This window comes from Rhododendron vialii, chromosome 5a (assembly GCF_030253575.1).
Source record: "Rhododendron vialii isolate Sample 1 chromosome 5a, ASM3025357v1".
NCBI lineage: Eukaryota > Viridiplantae > Streptophyta > Magnoliopsida > Ericales > Ericaceae > Rhododendron > Rhododendron vialii.
The window spans coordinates 11,143,808-11,149,390 of record NC_080561.1 but is presented as its reverse complement, the minus strand read 5'-3'; the positions used below and the strand labels follow the sequence as shown (position 1 = coordinate 11,149,390).

The 5,583-nt window shown below is 37.3% G+C and overlaps 1 long non-coding RNA gene across 1 annotated transcript; it reads left to right on the top strand.

Annotated features, from left to right (window-relative positions):
- Positions 1–3,080: 3,080 nt before the first annotated feature.
- Positions 3,081–5,339, top strand: LOC131326692 (uncharacterized). The gene is made up of 3 exons (XR_009200080.1): positions 3,081–3,659; positions 3,781–3,856; positions 3,955–5,339. It is a non-coding gene; the product is annotated as an uncharacterized LOC131326692 (long non-coding RNA).
- The last annotated feature ends 244 nt before the right edge of the window (positions 5,340–5,583 follow it).

Genomic DNA, 5,583 nt, shown 5'->3' with positions numbered 1-5,583 from the left:
TGTCAACTTTCCGTCTGTACTGATCATTGATGCCACATACAAGACCAATGAGTATCGAAAACCATTATTGGAGGTTGTGGGTATCACATCCACATGGCGAACTTACTCGCTTATGTTCGCTTATCTTAGTAATGAGAGAGAAGAGACATTGACATGGGCATTGGATAACTTAAAAAACTGGATGCTTCAAAAGGGGGCGTCGATGCCATTGGTGTTTGTTTCAGATCGGGATTTAACGCTTATGAACGCCATTGAAGCATGTTTCCCTACGGCACGTCACATCTTGTGTATTTGGCACATAAATCAGTGCGTCATGAAGAACTGCAGTCGTGTGCTTGGTCCGGAATGGAAGCGCTTCATCAAGTCATGGCACTCGCTTATCAATTCATCTACACCTTCGTCTTTCGAACATAAGTGGCAAGCCATGTGCGACGATTTTCGCCAGTTCCCGTATGTCAATTCTCTTTTATTTATCCAAAATACCCCTCCTTTTTAAACTAAATTCTTTTTTATTTAATTTTTTATCTTATTTATTTAATATTTTTCATGTAATTTTATTTCTTATTTATTTCTTTGTTTATCTATTTATCTCTTTCTTTTTTTTCTTTCAATTTCATGACTGTAATGTGCGCGCTAATATGAGAAAATTGACATATCTCGGGACTTGATCGGACAACGTTGATAATTTTGGGCAGTCTAAAATGTTTTCAGGACAATTATAGTACTACAAATATCAGTCCATTTAATCACCGAATTTGGGAAGTCAAAAATGTTGATCTGTATTCCAATTAATAAATGTGGTCTATTATTAGTTCAAAAAAAAAATGTTGATTCGTGTGGCAAGAATATTTATTTAATATTTTTTATATCTTTTTTCTCTTTTATTTATTTAATATTATTTGAGTGCTCTGATTTTTAATTCAGTTGAACTGGTGCGAAGATTTTTTTTTTTATCTTAAATGGTCGTAATGAATTTTTGGTTCTAAGGCCTTTCAACGAACACCGTAAGAGCATCTCCAACAGGAGTGGTCAAAAGTGGAGATGTCAAATTATTTTGAAGGCTTATGTGGCAATTTGACATCACGCTCTCCCTCTTCAATCCTTATGTCAAATTATTGAAAGCTTATGATCAATTTTTGAAAATTGACAGTCTAGAGGTTGATGTCAAAGTTGACAAGTTGGGACTTCCCTTCAAAGCCACGTCACCTCCCTTCAAAGCCACATCACTTTTGGCATGATTGAAGACATCATGGTTGGATGACGACTTAATGCCAAAACTAGCCGTTTGATTGTCTACCTCAGGTTTGACATCTCCCATTGGAGATGCTCTAAGGCTTCTTATTTGGTTTCAGGGCTCTCTTAGGGTGACCATTGAAAGGTCTCAGAGAAAAAAATTCATTACGACCATTTAGAATAACATGATCAAAAAAATAAGATCTTCGCACCGGTTCAACCAGATTGAAAATTTGAACACTTATTTTTTTTACACCGTTTATATATTAAAAATATAGTTAAAAAATTAAGTATTTTAATTTTCAATCTGTTTGAATCATTGCAAATATATTATTTTTCTGATCATTTTATTTTAAATGGTTATAATGAATTTTTTACTCTAAGGACTTTCAATGGGCACCCTAAGAGAGTCCTGAAACTAAATAATGAGTCTTAGAGTGCTTGTTGAAAGGCATTGGAGCCAAAAATTTACTACGACCATTTAGAATGAAATGATCAGAAAAATAACATCTTTGCATCGGTTTAAACAGATTGAAAATTGAACCACTTATTTTTTTAATATGTATATAGAAAAAAAAAGGAAAAAAAAATAGTCGGATTCATTAGGCAATGCTTACACTTCATGCGTAGAGTGTGAACAAAAGACAAGTATAAAAAATATTGATTTGTGTGCCAAGATAAGGCAACGATCGACTAGTCCAGAAAATGTTGAATCATGTGCCAAAAATATTATTTCTGGAGGCTATAACAGGAGGACTTTGTGTTTCAACTATATTTTTTAACTAAAAAATTGAAATACATAATTTTTAACTATATTTTTTAATGTATAAATTGTGTAAAAAAATAAAGTGTTTCAAATTTCAATCCATTTGAATCAGTACAAAGATGTTATTTTTCTGACTATTTCATCATAAATGATCGTAGTAATTTTTTTGGCTCTAAGGCCTTTCAACGAGTACTCTAAAATTCCTTATTTAGTTTTAAAGTTTTCTTAGGGTACCCATTGAAAAGCCTTAGAGCGAAAATTTATTACGACTATTTATGATGAAATGATTAAAAAAATATCTTTGCACCGGTTCAAACGGATTGAAAATTGGAACATCTATTTTTGTAACTATAAAGGAAAAAAAACGAAAAAAAAACAGTCGGATAAACATGATCAATTGAAATACTTTTTTTTTCTCTCAATTACTTTACAAAGCCTAAAAATAGACTCGAACATATTAATTGTCTTACAAGTAGTCTGTCCTAGATTTTCTAGATATACATGCATACTAGCCTACATAATCACATAAATTTATTAAGTATAAAGTCAATTTTAATTGAAAATAGAATTTGAGTTAACAAAAAAAAAAGGGAGGTAAATGGAAAAAGAAACAAATAAAGAAAATAATCGAAAATTTAAAAAAAAAGAAAAGATTCAAACTGAAAAGAAAGAAAATGAAATAAAGAAAAAAAAATCAAACTGAAAAAAAAAGAAAAGGAAATAAAGAAGAAAAAAAAAGAAGACAAACTGGAAAGGAAGGGGGGAGTTGAGTTTTATTCACCCTCTACTTAAGAGGGAATATTATCGTCCTTTTTATTGATTGAAATGGTATGAATATTATCACAAAGTGATGTTATGCTTATCAAAAAGTATATTACATAAGTGGACCTATATTATTTCAACCAATAAAAAAAAAGATAATATTTACTCTTTTTTTAAAAACGATGAACAACATTGCAATGGGGTAACGGTGGAAATGGGGTTGTGGGATCGGAGGGCGAGGTGTCAAGGGAGGGGAAAAAAGCACCTCTCCCATTGGCAGTAGATTTTTCTCATAACGGTTGGGACGATTTCATTAGCTGGAAACAACAGCACTCTGACACCCCCCACATGGAGTTCGTACGTCACGAGCCAATCCCCCCCCTCTCTCTCTCTCTCTCTCAAAACCCCCATTAAACACCTCCTCTCTCTGTCTCTCAACCCCCATTAAACCCCTCTTCCCCTCAACCTCCACCGCAACCACCCAAAATACCCTTTCTCTTTCGCTAATACCCCCACCACCCCTCCCTTTCTCCCTTCCGTACCCTCCCCCGCCAACATCTGCTCCCTCATCCATCCTCCTCCTCCCCAAGACCTCTATCCTACAAACTCGTCGCAGTTGCCGCCGTCCTCGCCGTCTCGGCCGCCATCGTCACTACAATCAGTTTAGCGTCTTCCTCTACCTCCGCCGCCGCCGCCCCACCCGGCGGAACTCCCCCCGACGTCGACAAGTCTAACGTCTCGGACGTCGGCAATGCGAACGCTCTGCGTGATGTTAGTCACGTGCTTCCGAAGCAGAGACGATCTGCAGCCGCCTCCTTATAATAACAGCTCCGACTTTCGCTACCTCGGCAGCATTGCCGCCTCCCGCTGCTGCGCCATCGGCGGCAGAGACGGAGACGTAATCCTGAGGATAACTCTCTCTCTCTCTCTCTCTCTCTCTCATCTTATAAATACATGCACATGTATGTATGCATCTATGTTTCACCCTTTTGGCTTAACACACTTGCGTACTATCTCAGAAAAAAACAAAAAATGGATTCAACTGGTAGCTCATTACTGTCAGGATCACAGCCAAAATCAAGATTGGAATCAACGGTAAATGAAAGACCAAACAGTTGTTTCGTCCGATAGTACTTACGTTTTGATGTTTTCTGATTTGGATTTGGATTTTGTCTTCTTGATGTGGTGATTAGGGTTTGGGAGGATTGGGCGTTTGGCGGCGAGGGGGGTTCTCCAGACCAGAGCGATGACGCTTGAACTCGTCGCTGTTTACGATCCGTTCATCACCACTGACTACACGTACATGGTAACAAGTACTCCATTTCCCTTATCGTTAGCACCTGGTTAATTTTTGCATGATAGAAAACGTACTCCCTCCTCGCATAATGTTTGCCCGTTCCGCGAAACGAAGACGTAAAAATAATACAATTTTTGCAAGAAAATTTTAAAATTTTTCCTACAATTCATAGATATCGATGAGTTCTTTTAATTTATGAAAAAATTTTGAATTCTTTATTGAAAGAAATTAATTATTTTTAAGTTCTCGTTTTATGGACCGGACAAACATTATAGATAAAGTATACTACAAGTTTCAGCTATAGATCGATAAACCGACGTACATAAATCCACGCACTTGATTCTCTCGTTTGTTTGGTCAAGTTCTGATTTTGGTTTCCAGTCCATGCCTTGACTCAAATATCTTTAATCCTTACTTTTCTCCATTTTTTTAAAGAACTTTTTTCTTTATCAAAACATGGGAAAAAGAGAAAAAATCACAGGCATTCACATTTTAGAGAACTGCTTTTCCCCTGACCGCCCCTGTTGAAAAGTAAGCTTGATTGATAATGAAAGATGTGTTTGGTACTATTAGTTTGGAGGCTAGGTGGCTGGCCAAAGAAGTTAGAAAGAGATTGGCTTGAATTCAATAAGTGTTGCCAAGATTGACTTTGATAGCCAAGGCATGCGTGGGGTTAAATGCTCGGAGGAAAAGCCTCCAAGCATGAGCTTGGAATAGTGATATTCTATGCCTATAAATGGATTTTTTGGCAGTGGATAGAAAAAGAGTTGCAAAAGAGAGAGAGGAACGGGGACCCTCCATAGGGGGTTTCCCCCACCAGTGTAGTGAGTTTGTGTGTGAGGAAGAGTAAGGAGAAAAGAAACAGAGAGAGTGAGGGCGTGGGAGCAACCCCAGATCGGGGTTCTCCCCCATAAGTTATGTATTTGTGCTTTGTTATAAATCAATAGAAGAAGAGTTTGTTTAGTGCATGAATGTATGTTGCTTCCACTTTCCAACAATTGGTATCCGAGCATAGCCAAGCGATCTTGAATGAAGAAACTCAAGACGAGAAGGACAGGCTAGACGGGCCAAAGAAATCTGACCCGGAATTGACGATCCGGAGAAAAGAATCGGAGTCGGAGCAGAAAGCGAAGATGATTGTGATGTCGAGGTCGGGAGGATTCGACAGCGTGTGAGAGGTTGTCATATGTGGCAATGTTTCTCTGTTTTTCTCGGAGGAGAAGAAGAGGAGTTGCAGAAAAGAAAAGAAAGAAGAAGGTGCAGGTGAAAATAAAAAATAAAGATGCAAAGCAATCAATATGCCTGGCATCTATTCAATTATTGAGTTGTGTTTATACAACAAAGAAGGAATAGACATGGCATCAATTATTATTGCCACTTAAAGGGAAATTATCCAGTGTGGATGGTACCATGTGTGGTATGGTGCAAACGTACGTATGAACAATACCGTATGAGGGAATAGTACTGTATGAATGAATAGTGCTATACAGAAGAATGATGTCGTATAAGTGAACAGTGTCGGATG